This window comes from Salmo trutta, chromosome 24 (genome assembly GCF_901001165.1).
Source record: "Salmo trutta chromosome 24, fSalTru1.1, whole genome shotgun sequence".
In the NCBI taxonomy this organism is placed as follows: domain Eukaryota; kingdom Metazoa; phylum Chordata; class Actinopteri; order Salmoniformes; family Salmonidae; genus Salmo; species Salmo trutta.
This window is the reverse complement of record NC_042980.1, coordinates 3,607,089-3,618,440: the sequence shown is the minus strand read 5'-3', so window position 1 is coordinate 3,618,440 and position 11,352 is coordinate 3,607,089. Positions and strand designations below refer to the sequence as shown.

The following is an 11,352-nucleotide window of genomic DNA, read 5'->3' as shown; positions in this document are numbered from 1 at the left end:
CCATTAGGGCAGACACAGGGGTGGAGGGCTTGCTGATCCCTGGAAGTGGCGGTCTCCGTGTCAAGTTGACACAGTACGCCGACGACACATCCTTGCTGCTTTGCAAGGACTCGTGCCTGACAAGGTCCCTTGCCATTATTGGGGACTTCACCCGAGCGTCGGGGGCGGTTCTTAACCACGCGAAGTCTTCTGTTAAGTTTTTCGGAAGATGGAGTGGTAGGACGGATGTGCCCGGAGGGTTATCTCTCTGTAACGGGGCCCTGAGGATACTCGGGGTCCATTTTGAGACCTCCAGCTCAGCGACGCTGAACTGGAACAGGGGCATCGCAGTGGTACAGAAGAAGCTAGCGATGTGGAGGGCTAGGTCGTTGTCCTTTTTCGGCAAGGTCCTGGTTCTCAAGGTGGATGTATTGCCATCTCTATTGTACTTGGCGTACATCTATCCATTGCCGGCTTGTCTGAGGAGGCATCTAGTGAGGCTGGTGTTTCAGTTCATGTGGGGTGGCAGGTACGAGTGGGTCGCCAGGGCACGCATGATCTGTCCCATCGGGGAGGGAGGTAAGGGGGGGTACCACATCTCCCCCTCAAGCTAGACGCCATTTTTGTTTCTTTTCTGTTGACGGAGCTTGCTCAGCCAGTACTACACCCGTCCGGTTACCTCCTGCGGGTGTTCTTCTCGTATCAGGCGAGAAGCGTAATGGTGTGGTCTAACACGGGTCCTCGGGCAGAACAGCTGCCGTGGCACTTTGGCCATGCGGCCAAGTGGCTGCGTGCGCACCCCGAGGTTGAAGTTGCCCGAGTAGGTTTAGATCACAGGCACCTGTACGAGGAGGTCAGAGGGCAGTAAGTCCAGCACCTGTAGTGGGCATCCCGGCAGTGGTCTGGGAAGGAGTGCAGGCGCAGGGTCTGGACAACAGGCTCAAGGACCTGAATTGGTTGAGCCTCCACAAGTGTTTGCCGGTACGCTCCACCATGTACCGGCATAGCTTGGCGCGATCCCCCACCTGCCCAAGACCTTCTTGTGGCGGGGAGGAGACTTTGCGCCATGTCTTTTGGGACTGTGCCATTGCCGGAGTAGTATGGGCGAAGGCACGGGTGTTGTTAGGAAGGTTAAGAGGAGATTTTGTGTTGACTTGGGCTAGGCTAGAGAGAGGTGTAGGGAGAGCGAGGGGGACGGATAGGGATAGGTTTCTGCTCTGGCTTCTCATGAGCCTCTTTAAGCGGGGGCTGTAGGAAGCCAGGCAGAACATGGTCAAGACAGGGAGAGATTGGGGGGTGGAAGGGATAGTGAGGAGGGTGGAAGGAGATTTGAGAGGGAGGATGAAGAGGGAGGAGAGGAAGTGGGGGCAGCACGCTGCCCGGGAGAGGTGGAAGGGGGGATTAGGGCTGGGGTTATTTTTGATTAGGGACGGGGAGATAGGGAAAGTTAGTGTGTAGGATGACGGGGAGGGACGATGCTCCCCTGAGTTTTGTTTTGGGGTATTTGTTTTGTTTTATAAATTAAATACCATTATTTGAGTTTGAAAGAAATATATGATTTTGTAAAGAATGAATGGTATTGAACGTAATAAATTATTTTTTCAAAAAAAAAAATCTGTTCTTATCAGTTTAATATCTGATACGTCCCCCATCGGGGGACTACATATTAAATGGATTTTTCGAACAGGGAGTCGGAAATGGGGCTTGCTCCGTCCGCTCCACGCATCGACCCGGTATTGCAGTACCTCCGGGAACGGTGCAACACTTTTCTCTCATTGTCAAGGAAAAAGAAATACACAAAGCTATGTAAAACAGCTAGCAGAAGAAGAGAAGGAATGAAAAAAGAAGAATCATCCAAACTGAAACAAGGGCGAAGCCCCCTTCATGGGGTCCCCCGTTTTCCCGCCATTTTACTTAAAAAAAAATTGGCCAGGATTGTGAGTGTGTGTGTGTGTGTCTCTGTGTGTGTGTGTGTGTCTCTGTGTGTGTGTGTGTGTCTCTGTGTGTGTGTGTGTGTGTGTGTGTGTGTGTGTGTCTCTGTGTGTGTGTGTGTGTGTGTGTGTGTGTCTGTTTTTGACCCCCCCCAAAAAATACAATCACTTCACCAGGATTGTCTGTCTCTGTTTTTGACCCCCCCAAAAAATACAATCACTTCACCAGGATTGTCTGTCTGTCTCTGTTTTTGACCCCCCCAAAAAATACAATCACTTCACCAGGATTGTCTGTCTGTCTGTCTGTCTGTGAATTTTTACCCACAGCCCTCAAACTTGGAAGAGTGGGTTCGGGAACCACCCGCGGGCACCCGGCCTAGAGTGCACAGTGTGTGTCTCGGGCCCCGACCTCTGACTTCCATACGACTCTGGTTTCTCTTCATTACGCACAAGCCTTTCGCCTTTTACTAAAGACTTCCGTGGAGAGGAACACTTACGAGTTCAACATATTTTTGGAAGGGCTTTGCTTCTGGCAGAGCCCGGTATCTTGTTTCAAGAGAAATTGACAGAGATGACGCCGAGACTTTTTGCTCAGGCGTTTGACTTGAAGCCGGCTGACCGACCGACCGACCGACCGGCGTATTTTTCCACTCAAAGTAGTCGCTCGGGTAATTGAGTTCAAGCCCGATGACGACTGACGTGTTTTCCGGGCTTTGAACAAATAGTCGCACTAGGCTTAAAGAGCTAGTGACTTAAAGACACATTAGCGACTTGTTAAAAAAAACACCCGCCTGTCACCAGGGAAGCGTCGGGTGGGGAGGAGACAACTGTTGCCAAACCTCTGAGGTCTGCCGAGACCCCCGGGGGCCCGGCGGGTGCAGGGGTCAATTTGTGGGTTATCGCTTCTCGGCCTTTTGGCTCAGATCAAGCTTGGTACCGAGGTGCCCCAAAGCCCGCTGAGTCAGAAGGTCGAAGGAAGGCAGGAGGGAGGAAAGTTTGTTGTGTTTAGGTGGAATTTTTTTCATCAGCTTCTGCTATACAGAGCTCTTTGTCGGGAGGAGATGGCATGCAACTCATCAAGCAAGGTGGTGCCTGGGATCGGAATGGCGAACACAGTGAGATTCGCCTGGAGAGAAGACGAGATGGAACAGTTTGGGAGGGAAACGTTCGGGAGAGACGTCTTGATGAAGACCCTGAAATTGGAGGTGAAGGATGTCTTGTGCCTTCAAGACAATTCGAGGGAGAAGGCTTTCGAGGTGACCTTCCACAAGGAAGAGAAGCACGAGGAGGTGATGAAGAGGGCGAGAGAGGTGGGAAAGGAGAGACCCCTGTGCCATTATGAGGTGACCAGCCTGGCAAAAAAACAACTTCAGGGTGGTCATCGTGAAAATGTACAATCCACATGTGACAGATGAAGAAGTGAGGGCCTTTCTGGGGAGATACGTGGACAACGTCTCCTCAGCGAGGTACCTCAAGGACTCCCTGGGATTCTGGAACGGGAGGAGAGGTTTCCAGGTGCTTCTCAGGGAGGACCCGAGGGGATTGGGTGGCTACCTCCATCCCCCGGCGATGTTCTCCCTGGGGGCTGACAGGGGGACTTTGTTTTATGCCCGTCAGCCTCCTTTCTGCAGGCGGTGTATGGCTTACGGTCATATCCTGGCCTCGTGTAACACAATGAGATGCAGATTCTGTGGGTCGGGTGAGCACGAGACTAAGGATTGTGACGAGCCAAAGGTTTGCCACGGGTGTGGCTCTTCTGCACACCTGTGGCGGGATTGCCTGGCCCGTCAAAAGTCATATGCGTCTGCAGCTGGAGGGAGAGCGGGGGAGGGGGGAAGAGGAGGAAGAGGAAGAGAGGGTCCTGAAGAATGTAATGGCACAGGGGAAAAGATTGCAAGGGCGGTGGAGAGGATGAATGAGGCTTTGAGAGGAGAAAAGAAGGCCGGTACAGAAGGAGCGAAGGAGACGGAAGGTGGTGAGGGAGCGGAGAAGGAGATGGAGACAGAAGAGAAAGAGGAAGTGGAGGAGGGAGCGGTGGAAAGGAAGGAGAAAGAGAAGGCATCGGAGAGGAAGGAGACAGAAAAGGCATCGGAGGCGGGACCAGAAGGAGAGGGCGTGAAGGAGTGGGGGGACAGTGAAGTGGTGAGAATACGGGTAGAGGGGTTGAGTGGGATGCCGGGGGGACTGCCTGCCGAAAGTAATAACCCCGGGCTGCTTTCTCCACCAAACAAGAAGTCGAGGAAGAGGGAGCGCTCGGACTGCAGGAAGAGGAGGGGTGGTAAAAGGGGGGAAGGGCAGAGAAGGGGGGGGGCAGAGCAGGGGGGAGAGGTTGCAGGGCCCTCATGGGCACCCTCTTCCTTTTCCTTTACACCCCTGTCTGAGCTGGACCTCCCAGGCATGGCCCAGGATTGGGCGATAGAGGGAGGTTTAGGTTACCTGTTTGGGGGCACGAGGTCCCCTGCCAAGAGTCCGGAGGAGGGCATTTTGGTAGACTTGAGCGTGGACACATGACGCAGGGAGCGCGTGTGCCAGGCTTTGCTACTGCATCCAGGGGAGGGGGGGATGATGGCCGACGGGGGAGAATCAGGTGCGGAGGAGGCGTCCCTGTTGGTCGGGATAGAGAAGGGGAATATTGGGTGAGTTTGATTTTCCTTTGAGGTGATTATGGGTAGTCCGGAGGTGGGAAGGGGAGGGAGGAAGCTCCCAGGATTATTTGTTTTTGGGTTTGCTTATTGCTTAATAGTTTTGAAATGCCAATTTTTTTGTTTGTTGATAATTTACATTTGAATTGATTGTAAAATGGAAGATTTTTGTTTGTGAGAGATGGTAATTGTACCATAAATAGAAAATGGGAAAATGTAAGACGGTTTGGAAAATATATTTGACCTGATAATTTTTCAACTGTGAATTAGATTATGGGGTATGTTAAGATGTAGAGGCAAAACGTATTGAGAAACAGTGGCTTTTTTGTTATGGAAATGTTTGGTATGTTATAAATGTGTGAATTGTTCTCAATTTGGATGTATGAAAGGAAGAATAAAACTTTGAATCATCATCTGTTCTTATCAGTTTAATATCTGATACGTCCCCCATCGGGGGACTACATATTAAATGGATTTTTCGAACAGGGAGTCGGAAATGGGGCTTGCTCCGTCCGCTCCACGCATCGACCCGGTATTGCAGTACCTCCGGGAACGGTGCAACACTTTTCTCTCATTGTCAAGGAAAAAGAAATACACAAAGCTATGTAAAACAGCTAGCAGAAGAAGAGAAGGAATGAAAAAAGAAGAATCATCCAAACTGAAACAAGGGCGAAGCCCCCTTCATGGGGTCCCCCGTTTTCCCGCCATTTTACTTAAAAAAAAAACATTGGCCAGGATTGTGTGTGTGTGTGTCTCTGTGTGTGTCTGTGTCTCTCTGTGTGTGTGTGTGTGTGTGTGTGTGTGTCTCTGTGTGTGTGTGTCTCTGTGTGTGTGTGTGTGTGTCTGTCTGTCTGTTTTTGACCCCCCCCAAAAATACAATCACTTCACCAGGATTGTCTGTCTGTCTGTCTCTGTTTTTGACCCCCCCAAAAAAATACAATCACTTCACCAGGATTGTCTGTCTGTCTGTCTGTGAATTTTTACCCACAGCCCTCAAACTTGGAAGAGTGGGTTCGGGAACCACCCGCGGGCACCCAGCCTAGAGTGCACAGTGTGTGTCTCGGGCCCCGACCTCTGACTTCCATACGACTCTGGTTTCTCTTCATTACGCACAAGCCTTTCGCCTTTTACTAAAGACTTCCGTGGAGAGGAACACTTACGAGTTCAACATATTTTTGGAAGGGCTTTGCTTCTGGCAGAGCCCGGTATCTTGTTTCAAGAGAAATTGACAGAGATGACGCCGAGACTTTTTGCTCAGGCGTTTGACTTGAAGCCGGCTGACCGACCGGCGTATTTTTCCACTCAAAGTAGTCGCTCGGGCAATTGAGTTCAAGCCCGACGACGACTGACGTGTTTTCCGGGCTTTGAACAAATAGTCGCACTAGGCTTAAAGAGCTAGTGACTTAAAGACGCATTAGCGACTTGTTAAAAAAAACACCCGCCTGTCACCAGGGAAGCGTCGGGTGGGGAGGAGACAACTTTTGCCAAACCGCTGAGGTCTGCCGAGACCCCCGGGGGCCCGGCGGGTGCAGGGGTCAATTTGTGGGTTATCGCTTCTCGGCCTTTTGGCTCAGATCAAGCTTGGTACCGAGGTGCCCCAGAGCCCGCTGAGCCAAAAGATCGAAGGAAGGCAGGAGGGAGGAAAGTTTGTTTTGGTTTGTTTCACGGTCGGTTTTATTTGCCTCTCTTTTCAGTTTTTTCTGTTTTGAAGAGAGCGAGAGCTGAGTAGAGTGCGCCAAGCTCCTTGCGGAGATGGCGCAAAGTCCTTCATGGAGGCCGGTCCCTAGGACAGGCCAGGCGAATACGATACGCTTTGCTTGGAGGGATAAGACGATGGAGCCGTTTGACAGAGATGCATTTGGGAGGAACATTGTGATTGGGATCCTGGGACTGAAGGTGGAGGATGTGTTCTGCCTTCAAGACAATCCATTGGAAGGAGCGTATGAGTTGGCACTGCACACAGAAGGGAAGCACGATGACATTTTGAGAAAAGTGAGAGAAGTGGAAGCGGAGAGGCCAATGTCGCTCTACGTTGTAACCAGCTTGGCGAGGAGTAATTTCCGGGTTGTAAATGTAAATATTTACAACCCTTACGTTAAGGATGAGGAGGTGAGTGCCTTTCTGGGGAGATACATGGATAGTGTCTCCTCAGGAAGGCACCTCAAAGATTCCCTGGGCTTTTGGACTGGGAGGAGGGGGTTCCAGGCCCTCCTAAGAGAGGACCCAGAAGGATTGAGTGGATACCTCCATCCTCCGGCGATGTTCTCCCTGGGGGCTGACAGGGGGACGTTGCATTATGCCCGTCAGCCTCCGTTCTGCAGGCGTTGTATGGCCTATGGTCATATCCTCGCCTCGTGCAGCATAAAGAAGTGCAGATATTGTGGATCTGCGGAGCACGAGGCGAGGGACTGTGACGCGCCGAGGGCATGTCACGGGTGTGGCATGCTGACGCACCTGTGGCGTGAATGCCCGGCGCGTCAGCGGTCATACGCGTCTGCAGCTGGGGGGGGAGCGAGAGCCGGGGATGGGGGTAGAAGGAGGGACCAAGAACAGAGTACTAGAACAGAGAGAGCGGACACACGGGTGGAAGAGGAGGAGAAAACGGAAGCGGGAGGAGAAAAAGAAAAAGAAGACAACAGCACAGTGGAAACGGAAGGGCAGGAGGCTGAAGGAGAGCAGGAGGAGGAAGGAGACAGGAGAGTGGAGGGGCCAGAGAAGACGGCGGTGGAGAGGAAGGAGACGGAGAAGGCAACAGAGAGGGAGGAGACTGGGAAGACGGTGGTGGAGAAGAAAGAGATAGAAAGGAAGGAGACAGGGAAGGCATCGGAGAGGAAGGAGACAAAGAAGACATCGAAGAGGAGAGAGACAGAGAAGGCATCAGAGAGGAAGATAGAGAAGGGATCAGAGAGGAAGGAGACAGAGAAGGCATCGGAGAGGAAGGAGACAGAGAAGGCATCGGAGGCGGGACCAAAAGGAGAGGGGGTGAAGGTTTGGGCGGACACTGAACTGGTGGGAGAGGGGATTTATGAAAACGTTTTGCCATTTACTCCACCACTCAAGAGGTCAAAAAGGGGGGAGCGCTCGAGGAGGAAGGGTGGAAAAAGAGGGGGGAGGGCAGATCAGGGGGGAGGGGATGGAGAGGTTGCAGGGCCCTCGTGGGCTCCCTCTTCCTTCTCTTTTACACCCCTGTCTGAGCTGGACCTCACAAGTATGGCCCAGGATTGGGCGATGGAGGGAGGCTTAAGCTCCCTGTTTAGGGGCATGGGGTCCTCGGGCCGGAGTAAGGAGGAGGGCAGGGGGGTAGATTTGAGCGTGGGGCACAGGACGCAGGGTGAGAGCGAGCAGGGCGATGTTGAAGTATCCAGGGGAGGGGGGATGGTGGCCGACGGAGGAGCGTCAGGAGTGGAGGAGGCATCCCCGTCGGTCGGGAGTATAGGGTGAGTTGTTTTATTTATTTGATGTGGGTATGGGTTTTGGTTTTAAGGTGGGAATGGGAGGGAAGACACTTCCCCGTGTCTTTGTTTTGCGGTTTGAGCGTTTGTGTTGTAGTTTAAAATGCCTAGTTATGATTTTGATTGATATGTGATTTTGTATTGAAAGGCATGGAACGTAATAAATATATTTTATAAAAAAAAAAAAAAAATCTGTTCTTATCAGTTTAATATCTGATACGTCCCCCATCGGGGGACTTCATATTAAATGGATTTTTCGAACAGGGAGTCGGAAATGGGGCTTGCTCAGTCCGCTCCACGCATCGACCCGGTATTGCAGTACCTCCGGGAACGGTGCAACACTTTTCTCTCATTGTCAAGGAAAAAGAAATACACAAAGCTATGTAAAACAGCTAGCAGAAGAAGAGAAGGAATGAAAAAAGAAGAATCATCCAAACTGAAACAAGGGCGAAGCCCCCTTCATGGGGTCCCCCGTTTTCCCGCCATTTTACTTTAAAAAAAAAACATTGGCCAGGATTGTGTGTGTGTGTGTGTGTGTCTCTGTGTGTGTGTGTGTGTCTCTGTGTGTGTGTGTGTGTGTGTCTGTGTCTGTGTGTGTGTCTCTGTGTGTGTGTGTCTGTGTGTCTGTCTGTTTTTGACCCCCCCAAAAATACAATCACTTCACCAGGATTGTCTGTCTGTCTGTCTGTCTGTCTGTCTTTGACCCCCCCAAAAAATACAATCACTTCACCAGGATTGTCTGTCTGTCTGGTCTGTCTGTGAATTTTTACCCACAGCCCTCAAACTTGGAAGAGTGGGTTCGGGAACCACCCGCGGGCACCCGGCCTAGAGTGCACAGTGTGTGTCTCGGGCCCCGACCTCTGATTTCCATACAACTCTGGTTTCTCTTCATTACGCACAAGCCTTTCGCCTTTTACTAAAGACTTCCGTGGAGAGGAACACTTACGAGTTCAACATATTTTTGGAAGGGCTTTGCTTCTGGCAGAGCCCGGTATCTTGTTTCAAGAGAAATTGACAGAGATGACGCCGAGACTTTTTGCTCAGGCGTTTGACTTGAAGCCGGCTGACCGACCGACCGACCGGCATATTTTTCCACTCAAAGTAGTCGCTCGGGCAATTGAGTTCAAGCCCGACGACGACTGACGTGTTTTGAACAAATAGTCGCACTAGGCTTAAAGAGCTAGTGACTTAAAGACGCATTAGCGACTTGTTAAAAAAAACACCCGCCTGTCACCAGGGAAGCGTCGGGTGGGGAGGAGACAACTTTTGCCAAACCGCTGAGGTCTGTCGAGACCCCCGGGGGCCCGGCGGGTGCAGGGGTCAATTTGTGGGTTATCGCTTCTCGGCCTTTTGGCTAAGATCAAGCGAAGATTTGGGCTTTGGTGATCACAAATTGTTTTTCTCTGTTATTATTTAATAATTTGTTTCTCATTTTGGGTGTTGGTGGTGGTGGACTACAGGTGCATCAGCACCTGTAGGGTGAGTCAAGGTTTAATTTAATTACTTCTTGTATTTTTGTATGTTAGTTTGTTGTTGTGTTTTGTGTTAATTCACTTAAAAAAAATTAAAAAAAAAAAAAGAAGTAGTTTGTGTTCCTCGTGTTTCCCCATCCCTGTATATCTTTAGCTTCCCCTTAGTTTTAACCCCCTTGTTTTTCGTTTGTTTGTAGTGTTTGCTAGCTGGGTTGGCTTGCTTTCTAGCCGGCCTGTTTTGCTTAGCTGGACTGGCCTGCTAGCCTCCAGGCCCCTTTGGTTTGGCAGGCATTGTTTGTTTCCTTCCGTTGTTTTGTAGCCCCCATTTACCCATCCCTACTCTTCAAATTGTTTTTTTCTATACCCCGAACTTTCCTTGGTCCTAGTATTTGTTTGTTGGTTTTTGTTGCCACTTGTGGGACTCTTGCTGGCTGGCCTGTTTACTTAGCTTGGTTGACTGGCCTGCTAGCCTCCTCAGGTTTGGCTGTATTTGTCTCGTTTTTCCTGTCCCCCCCCCCCCCATCTATATTCTTCTTTAGCCTCCTTCCCCCGTTCAAATTTCCTTTTGTTTCTCTTTGTCAGCTGGGAGGTTTTAGTTCCTGGCCTACCAGCTTGTTAGTTTAGTCTGACCTGCTGGTGCGGCCTGCTAGCCTCCTAGCCCTTGTTAATTGTTTTGTTAGGTGTACCTTTTATTTTTCCCCTGCGTCTTTCCCATTGTTGATAAGTTCACCTGGGTGCTGTGTTAGTTTGTTTTTGTGTCCCGTGGTGTTGGTAGGCCCTGTTAGCCTAGCATAGCTGGACCTGCCAGCTTCCTCGGGTGTTTACACTCCCCCCCCTATTTTTGTTTTTCTTTTCACTGGTGTTGGGTTAAAGGGAGTGGGCCTTCACAATGTCAGCAGCATGGCATTTTTAGCAGAATATAAGAGCAAGGGGGTTATTTTAAGAAGTAAGGAAAGGGAATTAGATTAGGGGGAGAAGTGCACTAGGTACTTTTTTAAGAAGATAGTTAGCAAGGGTAGGATAATGACAGGGTTAAAAGATAAAGATGGGGTTTTAAAAACAGACACAGAGGGAATAAAATAAGTGGTCTAGGAGTTTTATGGGGAACTGTTCGGGGTAAAAGATTTATGTGAGGAAATTATGGAGGACGTTTTAACATACATTGACAGGACTATACCCAGCACGGACGACCTAACGAAAGATCTGACAATGACTGAACTCGACGAAGGACTGAGACATTTTAAGAGGGGTAAATCACCGGGGGAGGACGGCCTCCCTTTGGAGTTTTATCTGACCTTTTGGGATGTTTTAGCCGACGAACTTCTGACTGTTTTTACTGACTTCGAACAACTCGACAGACTACCTGACAGTTTTAGAGTAGGAATCGTGACCCTTTTACATAAGAAAAATGACAGGAGTGACCTGACAAACTGGAGACCGATTACCCTTTTAAACTTTGACTGTAAACTTTTTACCAAGGTTTTAACACTCAGAATGTCTTCTGTTTTAGGGGAGGTGATCCACCCGGATCAAGCCTGTGCCATTCCGGGAAGGAAGATCACGGACAGCCTAGTACTGATCAGAGATGCTATCTGTTATGCGAGAGACAGAAATATGCGGCTTATAGTCCTAAATTTAGATTTTGAGAAAGCTTTTGATCGGGTCTCGCACCAGTACCTCTTCAAGGTACTGCAAAAAATGGGGTTCCCAGAAAGGTTTCTAGCTTGGGTGGGATTGCTGTATGGGGACATCACCAGCAGAATCCTTGTAAATGGGCATTTGTCAAGAGCAGTGGGAGTACACTGCGGCGTCCGTCAGGGATGTCCTTTATCTCCCCTCCTGTTTGTTGCTTGCATCGAACCACTGGCGCAGGTCT

General features: G+C 50.2%; 3 non-coding genes and 3 pseudogenes across 3 annotated transcripts; all 6 read left to right on the top strand.

Moving 5' to 3' along the window:
* The first annotated feature begins 1,571 nt into the window (after positions 1–1,571).
* On the top strand, positions 1,572–1,746 carry LOC115161565 (uncharacterized; annotated as a pseudogene).
* Positions 1,747–2,333: 587 nt separating this feature from the next.
* LOC115161670 (U5 spliceosomal RNA) lies at positions 2,334–2,450 on the top strand. The gene has a single exon (XR_003869366.1). It is a non-coding gene; the product is annotated as a U5 spliceosomal RNA (small nuclear RNA).
* A 2,498-nt stretch (positions 2,451–4,948) lies between these two features.
* Positions 4,949–5,118, top strand: LOC115161575 (uncharacterized; annotated as a pseudogene).
* A 520-nt stretch (positions 5,119–5,638) lies between these two features.
* Positions 5,639–5,755, top strand: LOC115161669 (U5 spliceosomal RNA). The gene has a single exon (XR_003869365.1). It is a non-coding gene; the product is annotated as a U5 spliceosomal RNA (small nuclear RNA).
* A 2,413-nt stretch (positions 5,756–8,168) lies between these two features.
* On the top strand, positions 8,169–8,348 carry LOC115161587 (uncharacterized; annotated as a pseudogene).
* A 528-nt stretch (positions 8,349–8,876) lies between these two features.
* Positions 8,877–8,993, top strand: LOC115161617 (U5 spliceosomal RNA). Its single transcript, XR_003869314.1, has one exon. It is a non-coding gene; the product is annotated as a U5 spliceosomal RNA (small nuclear RNA).
* Positions 8,994–11,352: the final 2,359 nt, after the last annotated feature.